General features: G+C 35.7%; 1 protein-coding gene across 2 annotated transcripts in view; it reads right to left on the bottom strand.

The window, feature by feature from the left end:
* Positions 1–12,773, bottom strand: part of LOC106661115 (disheveled-associated activator of morphogenesis 1) — a 62,974-nt gene extending 50,201 nt beyond the window's left edge. Inside the window, exon 1 of one of the 2 annotated variants that reach the window (XM_014384317.2) lies at positions 12,691–12,773. The gene's annotated coding sequence lies outside the window, so the exon portion shown is untranslated. Of the gene's footprint in view, positions 1–2,184; positions 2,365–12,690 lie in introns of those variants that run through there. The other variant, XM_014384316.2, reaches the window with a different exon arrangement.
* Between the last annotated feature and the right edge of the window lie 1,392 nt (positions 12,774–14,165).

Here is a 14,165-nt window from a genome sequence, read left to right as displayed (position 1 = left end):
TAGTGACAAAGAGACAGAAAGTGAGGGGGAGAAAGAGTGAGAGGGAGATGGAGATGGAGATGGAGAGGGAGAGGGAGAGGGAGAGGGAGGGAGAGAGAGAGAGAAAGAGAAAGAGAGAGAGTGTGATAGGGAGCAAAAGGATGAAAGATGGGGAAGCAGTAGAAACGAAAGATTTTCAATATTTTCAATTTTTGTCTTAAAAAAGCGTATAAAATAATTTATTGTTTTTCAGCCATCACCAAAATTTGTGGATACTGTTTTTGTACGTTGTGTAGTTGTATATATTTTTAACACTTTTTATAATTTTTTAACCATTACTTTCATAAGACAAAAAAGGTATACAGAGATTTTAAAAAAAGGGAAAGAAAGACAGAAAGAGTGAATGAGTGACTGAGAAAGGGTGAGATATGGGAAAGCAGTAGACAACAAACATTTTCAATATTTTTAATTTGTTTCGTAAAAAAGTGTAGTGACAAAGAGACAGTGAGTGAGTGTGTGAGTGAGAGAGAGAAAGAGAGACATAGAGAGAAAAGAAAGAGAGAAAGAGAGGGAGAGTCATAGAGAGAGGGAGAGAGGGAGAGAGAAGAAAGAGAAAGTGTGAGAGAGACATAGAGGGCGAAGAAAGAGAGAGATCGAGAGTGAGTGAGTCAGAGAGTGAGAAATTGTGAGATGGGAAGCAGTAGACAAAAAACTCTTTCAATATTTTTAATTTGTGTCGTAAAAAAAGTGCAGTGACAAAGAGACCGAGAGAGAGGGGGGAGAGAGCCATAGAAACCAAAGATTTTCAATATTTTCAATTTGTGTCGTAAAAAATAATTGATTAAATCTTGTTTTTTAGCCTATTACCAAAATTTGTGGATACTGTTTTTGTACGGTGTGTTGATTGTATATATTTTTAACACTTTATAACCATTACTTTCGTAAGATAAAAAAGATACACAGAGATAAAAAAACGGAAAGAGAGAGAGAGAGAGAGAGAGAGAGAGAGAGAGAGAGAGAGAGAGAGAGAGAGAGAGTGAGTGAATGAGTGACTGAGAAAGGGTGAGATATGGGAAAGCAGTAGACAACAAACATTTTCAATATTTTAAAGTATTGGTAAAAAAAAGGTACATAGAGATAGAGAAAGGGAAAGAAAGAGAGAAGGAGAAAGAGAGTGAGAGAAGGAGAAGGGAAGAGAGAGTGTGTGTGTGAAAGGGTGAGAGATGGGATGCATAGATATCAAAGATTTTCAATATTTTCAATTTTTGTCCTAAAAAAGTATATTAAATGATTTATTAACTCTTGTTTTTCAGTCTACTACCCAAATTTTTGTACACTATTGTTGTGCGTTCTGTTGCTTGTATATATTTTTAACTCTTACCATTACTTTAGTAAGATAAAAAAGGTACAAAGAGATAGAGAAAGGGAAAGAAAAAGAGAAGGAGAAAGAGAGTGAGAGAAGGAGAAGGGAAGAGAGAGAGAGAGAGTGTGTGTGAAAGGGTGAGAGATGGGGTGCATAGATATCAAAGATTTTCAATATTTTCAATTTGTGTCCTAAAAAAGTATATTAAATGATTTATTAACCCTTGTTTTTCAGTCTACTACCCAAATTTTTGGACGCTATTTTTGTACGTTCTGTTGCTTGTATATATTTTTAACTCTTAGCCATTACTTTCGTAAGATAAAAAAGGTAAAGAGAGATTGAGAAAGGGAAAGAAAGAGAGAAGGAGAAAGGATGAGATAGAGAGAGTGAGAGAAAGAAAGAAAAAAGAAAGAGAGAAAGAGAGGAGACAGAGATTTGATGTGTTGTCTATGTGTTTGATGTGTTGCGTGTGGTTGTATTGTTTATGTGTATGATAGAAGCAGAATTTTTTTTTTTTGCCTAACCTTTCGGTTCGGCCTAACCGTATTTGTTCACTCATTTATTTATAATTGTTAGTTTAGTACGGTTTTTTTTAATAGTATGCAGATCAGTCTCTTAGATAGTTATTTATTAGGTAAATGAAGCATAAATTGTTTTTTCCGTTTCACCAATCTTATTTAGAATTACAAAAATCCTTTATTTTTTATTATGAAACAGGGTAAACTTTACTTAGGGGGAGGCGAAATGTAAACAAGAATTTGTGGATATTGTGTAGCCAAGATAATTAACCTTTGAGAGTAGGTTAAGAAGGTCAAGGATTAAGTTGACATTTTAGGATTTACCTTATACCTCCGTACGAAACGTTCCGTTTATCATTTTTTTCTAATAACACTTTCACCACTCGTAGACGGGACGCGGGATGGCCGGGGTTTGACTTAACTATAGCGCCGTCCTAGAGAGGATTTGAAACTGGTATTTCACGATACGGCCTACGGTACGGTACGCGAACAGGGTTTAGGGTTGTGGCTGGAACTCTGGAAGAAAGTGAGAGTGGGGGGCCGGGTGGAGTTTCCCTTTCCGTTGAGCGTGAGCCAGTTTGGCCATTTGGGGTTGCTGTGTGCGATCCGTCGGCCGGAGAGGGGGTTATCGCACTCTGTTGTGTGTGTGTGTGTGTGTGTTGTGTGTGGTCACAAGGTCGACTGTTTAAGTGCTGAACTGCCGCGACTGATGACCACCGGGTGAAACTGCTTTAATGAATGGGCCGGCCGTTGACCCTGACCCTTTGATTCCGTTTCGGGGTTGCGCCGTGCTTAGGTGCTTGATTTTTATACACATGGGTAAAAATTTCTCGACCTTGTTCGTTCCCCATACCTGGGAGGATGTACCTGCAGCTTGGACGTTTCCAACATCAAACAAACGGACCAAATTCGCAAAACCAAGTTTTAATCTCATATAGAATCTACCATTACTGCAACTGGAGCCTCAATTTTCTGTCTCTACCTTAAATTAATTTCTACCATTAATAATGCAATCTAGAGATAATCCCGATCTTTAAAAAAAAATTACACCAATCATAACATAATTTATAAAAAATACCATATCCCTTTTCACAGTACAATGTTGTAATTTTCCTTTCTGTAATGAACGTTTTAATTGTAATAATCTACCAGTTGCCCAGAGTGCTTATAGGCACCAAGGGCTAATTTTTAAATTAACATATTACAAATTACTTAAATATTTAATTAATTTAATAAGCAATTATTTATATTATTTATCGAATAAACTTACAACGAAAATATTCCACCCAATTTATTTTTTTTCTCTGTACACGAAACCTATTCTTAATTTGTCTCATTTTTTTTACAAATAAATATTTGTTTATGCTGTTTTAAATTGTGAATATCAATTAGAGGTAAACACACTTAATCCTTAATCCAGAATAAGGATAAAGGATTTTTCGATTTTACTTTTTACGGAATTTAAAATGTTTATTCAGTCTCACCTGAATTCTGAAGCAATAAACTGTTTAGTTTTCATCTTTGTTTTCTTAATTTCAATTTTTAAACTTAAAAATGCCACTTTGTGCTGAAGATGGGGTGCGCGGTGTGGCACTTATTGATGATGGACGTACCATCAGGGGTGCGGCTATTGCCGTCAGAGTTACCTACGAAACACTGCGAGACGCCGTTAGACGTTTTCGAGAAACTGGGTCCTACCATAGAAGGCCCGGTTCAGGACGATCTAGGGTAACAGAAACATATGATGATCGTTTTTTGACTTTGAGAATGACGCAAATGCGAAACCGGCATGTTGTTCAAGCGATTCATCAGCTCCAGGAAGTTCGAGGTGTCCAAATTTCCGGACGCACTGCTCGAAGAAGATTGAATCAGTATGTATGATGGCTTTTAGGAGGACCAGTACACACATAGTTGCGCGGCTCGCATTTGTTCGAGACAGCCATTGGTATTTGGCCGATTGGACTGCTGTACTTTTTGCAGGTGAGTGTAGATTTGGTCTACGATCTCCATATGGAAGAGGGTGGAGAAGGCGAAATGAATGATACGAAGACTGTAATTTTCCCAGAGCCTTTTCAACGTAGCTCAGTGGTAGTGTGGGCGGGAATTTCAATGGAGAGTCGCACAGAGTTGGCTGTTGTTCACGGAGGGTCTTTGATGACCACTTGCTATGCGGATGAAATTTTGGAACATCATGCGTTGAATATCCTCGATGAAATCAGCGAGAATCCTATGTCGCTCGTATAGTACAAACGTACCTTCAACAGCATAAAATCAGGGTCTTAGCCTAGCCAGACATGAACCCCCATCGAATATTTATGGGATAACCTCAAAAGACGAATAAGAGCACGTCCATCACTTCCTGATACCCTCCACGATCTTGAAAGGACTCTTCGTGAAGAATGGGCTAACCTCCAGCAAAGAGGCATTTCCAGACTGGCAGAAAATATGCCGAGGCGTCTTCGAGTTGTAATTAACGCGATATTGAAAAGTTAATTAAAAAGCTAATTAAAACAAATTTTATCTGGCCGTCTTTTTTTAATTTTTCTTTGCAATTTACATTTTTTTTCTCTTTTATACAAATACTCAATTATTAAACGTTAAAAAACATGAAACTTTAATTAACAAATAAAAATATATACAAATCAAGTTATATTACAAGTGGAATCTTTGCCTGTCAGTATAGAAAGTTTCTGTTCAAATATACGAAAACAAACCATCACTAAGAATCATAAGAACTGGAGGTCCCCCAAGGGTCGGTATTGAGGCTGACCTTGTTTAATATTTATATCAACGATTTGTGCAAACTCCAGACAAAATCTGACAAAAGAAAAAAAAAGAGCTTGCGCTCAATAAATAAAATCAGACACCTAGATTCCTTATAAGCAAAACTAACAATAGAAAACTTCAAGTGTCTAACTCATAAGTCTTCAAAGGTGTTTTGACTGATTAGCCCTACCATTCCGACTAAATATAAATAATCTGGCAGTGGACCATATACCAAAACACTACTGTACAATAGATCAAAGAAATATAATTTTAAAAGTGCAGAAGTTACTTGGTTCCATATAGAGAGCGTATAGGTATGCCACCCAGTATGAGAATTGTGCATGGGCAAGGCAGCGACTGTTTGTTCCACTGTTCCAATTCTTGGACAAAACAAGGCTGCTTACTATAGTACTAGTAATAGTCTAAATAACTTCTTGGATTTCTTTGTGTATTTATTAGCGTGAATGGTGTAATATTGAGTACCTCATCTACTCACAAGTAGATTAATATATGTGTGAGGGTGATGGAGGAATATCAAGTTTAAAATCTAGCAACTGATTCTGTTGAGACTAAAATGACCTATCTGTTGATAATCTCGGGAAAAAACGTGAAAAAGTATGAACATAAATTTTATATGACAATTAATTAAGGATTTTAGTTGAGATGAAAAAAAGTTAATGGCACGAGAGGGATTCGAACCCACGACCTTCGGCTAGATACGCCGCTGCTCTACCACCTGAGCTATAGTGACCTCGATCCACTCGGACATCAACTCTCCATCTCAACCCCACCTTATGGGTTTCCCTCCTTCGAATCCCTCTCGTGCCATTAACTTTTTTTCATCTCAACTAAAATCCTTAATTAATTGTCATGTATAAATTGGTCAAGCGGACCACGAAATTAGTGAATAAATTTTATAGTTTTCGATCCACGTTCGTCGAACATCGATAAATTATTAAAAACAGGCCTTAATTATATGAAAGCTATATTCAAAAGCGTTCTTCTACTTTTTTGTTTAAAAACGCAAGGAAACGAAAGATCCGTCTCGGATGAGCTAAAGGGGAAGAAGGAAACACTGTAGGAAACTACTTTATGTACATAATAAATATCCTGTTCCTGGCGAAAAAGTAAAAGTAGACAGGCTTTTACCCAGTTCCGCTGAAATCCGAGTGAAATATACGATAATTCAATATCTAAACAACGCAATTAACGGTAAAATCATTTTCAATTATTTTTATAATGATTCGGATCGAAGGTCAAATAATAAATTAACAAATGACTTATAAAACGAGATAAGCGTAACAAACAACCCAGATCATTTACGATAGCAGATGATTAATCAAATTAAAGAATATATTTCAGATTATTTTTCAATATATATACGGTAAAAATAAAAATTAATCCATTTATGTTTAGTGGATTGACCAAATTACTTATTTCAATTAATTATTCTTTTTTAAGGTCTTAGTCGAGATGAAAAAGTTAGTGTCACGAGCGGGATTCGAAGCAACGACCTTCGGCTCAATACGCCGCTGCTCTACCACTTGAGCTATCGTGACTTCACGTGAAGTATTGAACTGAAGATGGTGGGTTCGAATCCCGCTCGTGACAATAACTTTTTCATCACGGCCAAAACCTTACATAAAAAGGACAATTAATTGAAAGAAGTAAAAATATAATATAAATACAGTAATATATTTTTTTAGATTGAATATTTACTGTGCGATATTCTTGTGAGGATTATATGTATCAGGTCGTTGTAGACGCTAGTAAAAACGTACAAAAAGTACAGGCCCACCAATTAAATGCCATCTACAGAATAATTTATAGGGTTTTCTTTTTCAGAATATAGATTAAACTGTGCGAAAAATTAATGAAAAATTGAACGATCTTAAGTCTCTGTTTATCTCTATTGTCTAAGAATTGAATAAAAGATTCGGGAATGGCATGATATCATCAATAACAATAAATAAAAGGATTTTAAATAAACAAGAAGATTAAACACAATGCTTATTTGATAACAATAAATACAATGGTGTACTGTTTCTTAAATGAATGATGAGTCAACTTTTTCTCACATCAGAAGGGTATGCTGTGCTCTCTCTGTCTCTGTCTCTATCTGTCTGTCTGTCTGTCTGTCTGNTCCCCCTCTCTCTTTCTCTCTCTCTCCCTCTCTCTCTTTCTCTCTTTCCCTCTCTTTCTCCCCCTCTCTCTCTCCCTCTCTCTCACCCTCTCATTCCCTTTCTCTCTCACTCTCTCTCTCACTCTCTTTCTCTTTCTCACTCTCTCTCTCTTTCTCTCTCTCCCGTGTGTGTATGTGCTCGCGTGAGTAGTATACATCCTCGTTGAAAACGAATATTACGGTTGATTAACTATTATCATTTTTTTCACTTCCTACTACTTTCTTTTTACTTCTATTGTAACTTATTTTTTTACATCAGTCGTAATGAAATTAACCGGTGATTGTACATCCTGAAAATAGTCCTACCTCCGGCACACGGTTGTAATCCTTTGCCGTAATGTGCTTTGTAACACCTAGCTATGTTGTGCAAGATTATTTTAATTTGCTTGTTTAATAAAGTATTTTTTTATTCATTCATTATATATCCTGAATGAGGTAGTGACTATTTGATTTTTGATATTGTAGTATTAATACACTATAATATATTTAGATTGAAGCCGATGTTTATTTATGTTTTTGTTATATTGTGAAAGTAAATTAACTTTATTGTCCGGCTGTAAACGCCTGGATAACTCATTTTTAATTATCCAAGCATTACAACTGTGATGAATTCAACCCGATAAATCATTTTAAAAGCACAAAAGTACGTCTCCTTTTTATTCAACGCTTATATAATTTATTCTAAAGGGGAATTCTCCGAAGTTGGGACAATTTGTGACATTAAATATTTTAAAGTGGTTTTGTTCTTTGTACGCTTTCACCTCAACGGCAAATCAATTGTTCTGAACCAAAATGGGATTCGGATCGGGTCCAACGAGGCGTGGACGTGTCACAGGTTGAAATGTCCACGAATTCTTTCTGGAGTATAAAATAAAACCTGTGATAAAGTGCGACCTGGTCGAATAAGGACAGCTAACAATGGACAGTTTAAGGCCAATGGCTTAAATTGATTTTTATCTCGATTAAATCAAAATCGGGCAAAATGAACGCAAATAGGCTAATCTAAAAATCCAATTTGAGGCTCGACTTTCACTTAAATGAGATTTCCTCGTCTTCTTTCTTTTACTTGACAAATGGCCAATTGAGTTTCTACGTCTTCCTTTTATCTAAAAATCCCCGTGGCTGAGTTATAGTGTGATGATATTTTTTTTCTAAAATAAATGTTCAGATTAAAAATGAATAAATTTTGTTTGCAAGGCACACAATAAACACAATTAGGCCTGGAAATAGAATGAAAATAATCAATGGACAATATTCAAAAGACATAATCTAATCAGAGAAAACATCCGTCAATGTCACATCCAGTTCAGAAGAACTATTAACAATTAGGAGAAGGATTTAATAGATTCTGGCCCGTTATGAAAGGTCAATAGTGAACAGATAAAATTAACGCCAATGGTCAAAATTACGTGCCGCAGCCGTCGTATTTAATTATGGTCTGTGTAATTTGTATCAATTGGCTTAACGAGGAAAGTACGCGATATTTGTCAAGATTGTGCCATTGAATGGACAAGGATCCAGGGATGCGGAAAGTGGACATGAAACATTTAATTAAAGAATTAAAGTATAATTGATCAATTATGATTTGAACGCGGAAACGGTGGAAAATCTTTCACCCAAACCTCTCCTTCAGAAAATTATGGCAATTAGGATAACTGCCGTAATCCAGAATATGACAAAGCCATTCGGGATTTTTTCGTCACTCTGTGCAATTAGAGATCCTTTGTGGTAAAATAAAAATCTGTGGATCTAAAAATATGTGAAAAGTATCAGCTGAAACTTGGGGATCAAATTGGACAAAAGACTTACTTTGAGGAAACACGTGTCAAACGTAGTCGAAGCATAAAAAGCTTGGAGCCAATACTCACCTATCAATCCATCACCCTTGACACTAATACCAGATTTGTCCTTATACAAAATATGGTCGTCAAACAAAAAGGTGAAAAGTCCAGACCCTCTAGAAAAATGTATTGAGAATGATCGACTCGGTCCGCAATCGACCACTGTACAGCGACCTCAACCTCGAGGCTGATGATGGATTGTACGACGCAGGGATTAGTATTACCCAAGCACGCCAACCTTCTGGCTTGTACTTTTCCTAGTTCCTTAGTTCTGTTAAATTGATTCCATACTTCTCTTAAGGAGAGCTCTTTAAGAGGTCATTGACTGTCATTTCTGAATTTTTTCCTTGGGTCTTCTTGATATCTTAAGTTATGTCTGCATTGGGTGGTTGCTTCGCATTTGAAGATGATATGATTATTCCTCTCATTGCATAACCTACAAATGGGGTAATCATTGAATATACATGTTGTGGACGTGTTTTTATTAGATGTCAGATCGATAGTCATATCATTCCCCTAAGTTTAATCAGTTTTGGTAAGGTTTCTTTAATTATAAATGTACTATGTATGACACCTCTGGAGTACGTCCACTTCTTTGGTTTTTGTGAATACATTCTGAGATGGATCTTCCTTTGGCCAGTCTGTCGGCTTTTTTATAACCCTGAACGTTTTTATGTCCTGGCTAACAAGAAATTGTCAAGCTATTGTGTTTTCTCAGATTTTGAACGTTTTTCATGCATTCACTGACTATTTTTGAAGCGCGTACTTTCATGGCTCCTTGGCTGTTTGATCTCATGAGGATTTTTTGTGAGTGTTACCTCTAAAGCCAGTACCATGAGGTTACGAAAGGATTTCTCACTATGATCATGTCTGGTAACATTCCTTTTACATATTACCAATCTTTCGGTGTTAGCGAGGGGACTATTCAGGCCTGATGCCATCCCATAACAGTTGGAGTTCTTCAAGGTAGGTTCTAGCTTTCCTTTATATGGTGGAACCCCATATATACCCATATTTACCAGTCTCCTACATATAGAATTGTCATCCCGGCTATCCTGATTCTATTCTACCTTTGTTGATGACACAGCGATCCTGCGATTTACAGATCCTGTTAATTCTCCTTGTAACCTGCACCTAATCGAGCAATGGTGAAAATAAAACATATATTGATTAATATTACCTTCACCTCCTTAGAATAAAAACCGGCCCTTCCAACCAGGTGCGAACTGATATGACTATGCAATGTCCTTTTAAGGTTACTTGACAAAAGGTCAAAGATGACCGGCAAACGATTTATTTACAACACAATACTAAAACCTACTTGGACTAATGGACTGGAACTTTGGGATTTGGCCAAACGTTCCAACATTTAACGAATTCAAACAGCCCAGACAAAATCCTCAGAAATGCGCTATTCTGCCTGTCAACAATGATCCAACAACAAATTGTATATGAGATAATCCTGACCAAACACCGTAAATTCTATAAAAACCCTCACTGTCATTCACAATCCACTCATCCAAACCCCCTAAGAAGATAAAAACGGCAATGTCCCAGAGATCACCTGATGAGCAAAGACAGCAACATAATGTGCATAATTTAAGTAAAAAATATGAAGTGCTACCAGTAGGTAGCTTATCGACTCTTTGTTCCTCCAGTTCCTTTTTTTTTAAATCTCTGTACACTACTGCTCGTTACCCGCATTTGGGCAGTTGTAATATTCACTAAAAGAAACAAAATAATGGTGTGGATCGCGTGCGTATACTAGGAGAAATATTTCTTAACATTTTAAATATGCGTTTGCGCGACTCGCGTGCATGATTTCGCATGATTATCTTCTGATTTGGGCGATAATCCCTTAGCTTTACAAAATAAGCCATACTTGAGCAGATAAAAACCAGCTTTAAACAGCACAAACCAAACCTTACGATCATTTAACGAACGGAAATGCGAACTTCTCCCTTATGCTCATTCCACAGCCACCGGACCTCGCTCCTTCGGACTCCGCCTTTTCCCGTTCACTTGTGGTGTAAGCATTAACAACCATGTAAAAACAATATGATCCATGTTTTTTGCCTCTTAAGACTACAAAATAATCACAATTAATTACGAAGCATTATTTATATATAACATTTCCAAAGCTTGATCATAAATAATTGAACCCGGTCCGCCCATCTTCGCTTTTGTCTTTAGTGCATTCTGCTGTCATGAGATTGAAAACCACTTAACTCTGATATATTCAGTCGACATACAAATTGCTCAGCCAGGTGTAAACAGTAGATGAAAGTATAATTTCACTTTTAGTTTTATTATGTTATTAGCATAATTGGTCTTTCTGATAATTTAAAATTTTAAAAAGGTAATTTTATAAATTCAGTTTTGCTAATGGAGCGTTCTTTTTTTCCTAGACACGATAGGTCTGTAATATCACGATATGATGATCAATATGAACGTACTGGCTCCATTCTTGCCGTTTCTGCCTGGGAGGAGCGTTTCCCGTTTTCATCGGTTAGTCTGTTCTTTTCCCAGTAATTCTGTCCTTTCTAATATAAATATTCGATGGGAAAGGATCAAGGTGCAGGTTCATCAATTTTTCACAAATTTGAAATTTAAAGCAGAGATAAAATCAATCAATGGATACAAGATTGGCGATAATTATTAATAAACTCGTCACCACCGATTTGAAAATACGACAACACAATAAAGCCACTCAGATAAGATAACCAAAGGCCAAAATGGCGCAATAAACCAATAAAAAAAACCCCGAGATAAAATGAATTTTCGCACAGTGTGAAAATGTTCGCTTAAAAAGCAATCCTGTATTTATTTATTCCGCAATCGACAGGCAATTTTTTTTCTCTTATTTCATATTTTCTTGAGCACGAAGGCATATTACATTCTTGATTCTATCAAATTTTATCAATTAAACTCTTATTTTGGATCGTACAGCTTAAAGCGTAAACAAAATTTGTTTTTATTTTGGTAAAAGTCTGTTATTATAATAAAAATTGATATTTCCTGCTTTAAGTAGAATCATAAATTAAATTTATGTTTACTATCAATTATATTAATAGGTCATTTAATTCACCTTTGTGTACTCTCCGACGTAATTAATCATGTCACTGTTCTCCCCCAAAACATAAATAATTGTCAACCGACAGGAATAATGTTGTATAAATTATTTATAGTCAATTTTATTAAAAACTTTTACTTAATAATTTTTAGTTATTTTTTTAAAAATAACTTTTACGTTTTAATTAATTATGGGTCTATTTTAGTGGCACTATTTTATGAGTGGAATATCACTAAAGCCACAGGCACAGAAAAAATTTGTGCACTAGAAAAATACAAATAATTTTTTTTAACGTTATTTATTCATTTTTATCGTTCAATTTGGAAACGGTATCCTATTAGTTAATTAATTAGGAAGAGTTCTCCTAGAAAATTGAACAATTCTAAAACGTCTAAAATATACCACTCAATCTCTAAGTATCGACATGTTTATTGTAAACAATTGATTTTTGTCAATCCCAAGGATAATAAATATTAAATGTAATCTTAACAGCAGAAAAATCAATCATAGTTGTAACACAACGAAGACAAACAAAGCTTCTCTTAACTTTTCGAAAATAAGCTTAGTGAAGTGGTTGATGGGTTTATAGTACAATTTAAAAAAAAAAAGATCTTTCCTATATTTTGTTTTATATAAAACTTACTAGGTTTGGGGAGCTTAGCAACAACGGGCACTGTGTAAAACTTGTCACTTTCTGAACACGCCCTTTAAAAATATATCACATTATCCAACTTCACATTCATATTTGTAAGTTATTCATTTGGTCTCCAAATTAATATTGTAAATATATTTATTAAAAAATAAATAAAAATAAAAACCTTTCTCTTCTTCTAGGTGTAAACAAAAACAAATAAGCCATCCGGTGACTTAACTGGCCGACCACCCAAAATCTAAACGGCACCGTGTAATTGCACGTTGTCCGGTCGGATCCTTTTGTCCATCCGCCGGTTTATCATTATATTGCTTACCCTGCTTGAAGCAAGATGCCAAATCCCTCTTTGGCCTCACCCAGCAATCCTGCCTTGCTTTAAGTCACATGCACAACTGAGGAACCGAGACGAGGAGCATTTTAACAAATCCTGATCAATATTTGCTACCGGGGCGCAAGCGCTTGTACTTTGGCACCCCCGTTGCTTCGGCATCGGAGTTTTTCTCTTCTTCGCACCTTCTTCTTTTATCGTCATTGATAATTTTATAAGGTGGTCAAATTGATTCTTACAGGGGATGAGTACAATGGGCAAGTCGGCGCATAAGTCGCAGAGACTGGAAAGACGAAGTTCGATATGACGGCCAGCAAAAAACCGGAAGATGAAGCACGTTTTTTCAATTTTTTTAAAAGCCGTTAACCCCCAAAATTTATAAACTAAAAGGCTACCAAAGCTGTATGTCGATATTATCAGTTCCTACCTAACTGACAGACTAGAGTCAAACAAGAAGATCAATATTCAAAATTAAAAACAATAAATGCAGGAGTGCTACAAGGTAGCATATTAGGTCCACTGCTTTAATTGTTATACACCAGTGATTTTCCGAAAATAGATGGAGTAAAAATCGCAACGTTTGCAGATGACAGCAGTGATATCACTAGGACCGACTATCATCCATTCAACCAAAAGCCTCCAAAATGCATGTAATAAGATAAATGAATGGCCAAAAAAATTGAAAATCAAACTAAATCAGCACAAATCAGTTCATCTAATCAGCTCACAATCGATGGAACTACTATACCATACAGTGATACAGCTAGATAATATCTGGGAATGACATTAGATGCCAGCTGAGATGGAAAGAACACGTGAAGAATAAAAAGGACAGAAATGGGTTTAAAGTATATACATGGTTGATAGGATGTGGCTCCAACCTTGCTATACAAAATAAAATATTATATAAACAAGTCATAAAGCCTATGGACATATGGTATTCAACTATGGGTTGTACCAAACACCAAATATCAAAATCATACATACACTCCAAAATAAAATCTTACGTAACATGGTCAATGCACCTTGGTACATAAGGAATAAGGACTTACATAGGGATCTTAAGATGCCTGAAGTCACGGCGGAAATACAAAGATTTGCCGCCAAACACCAGGCTCGCCTCAGCCAGCACGAGAATGTGGAAGCGACCAAACTCTTACATAACCGAAACATGGTCAGAAGATTAAAAAGAACAAAGCCATATGAACTTGTGTAGTTAAAAATGAATAGTGAAATGTAAATCTTATTGTACCAATATTGGTTTATAAGAATGTAAACATTTATTTATTCTATAATATTATTGTAAAATTAATGGTTGGTCTAATAAGAACAGCTTTAATAAATAAATTTAATTATTTTAAAAAATCCCAAAATTTAAATTCGACTTGCAATTCATCACTAGAACAAATTAATAAACAATTTTAAAAAGAAATCTTCATTTATTGTCCACCGCTATGAATATT

The sequence above is a fragment of the Cimex lectularius genome, unplaced genomic scaffold, assembly GCF_000648675.2.
Source record: "Cimex lectularius strain Harlan isolate CLEC.00 unplaced genomic scaffold, Clec_2.1 scaffold47, whole genome shotgun sequence".
In the NCBI taxonomy this organism is placed as follows: Eukaryota; Metazoa; Arthropoda; class Insecta; order Hemiptera; family Cimicidae; genus Cimex; species Cimex lectularius.
The sequence above is the reverse complement of the archived record's forward strand: the minus strand, read 5'-3'. Positions and strand labels throughout refer to the sequence as shown.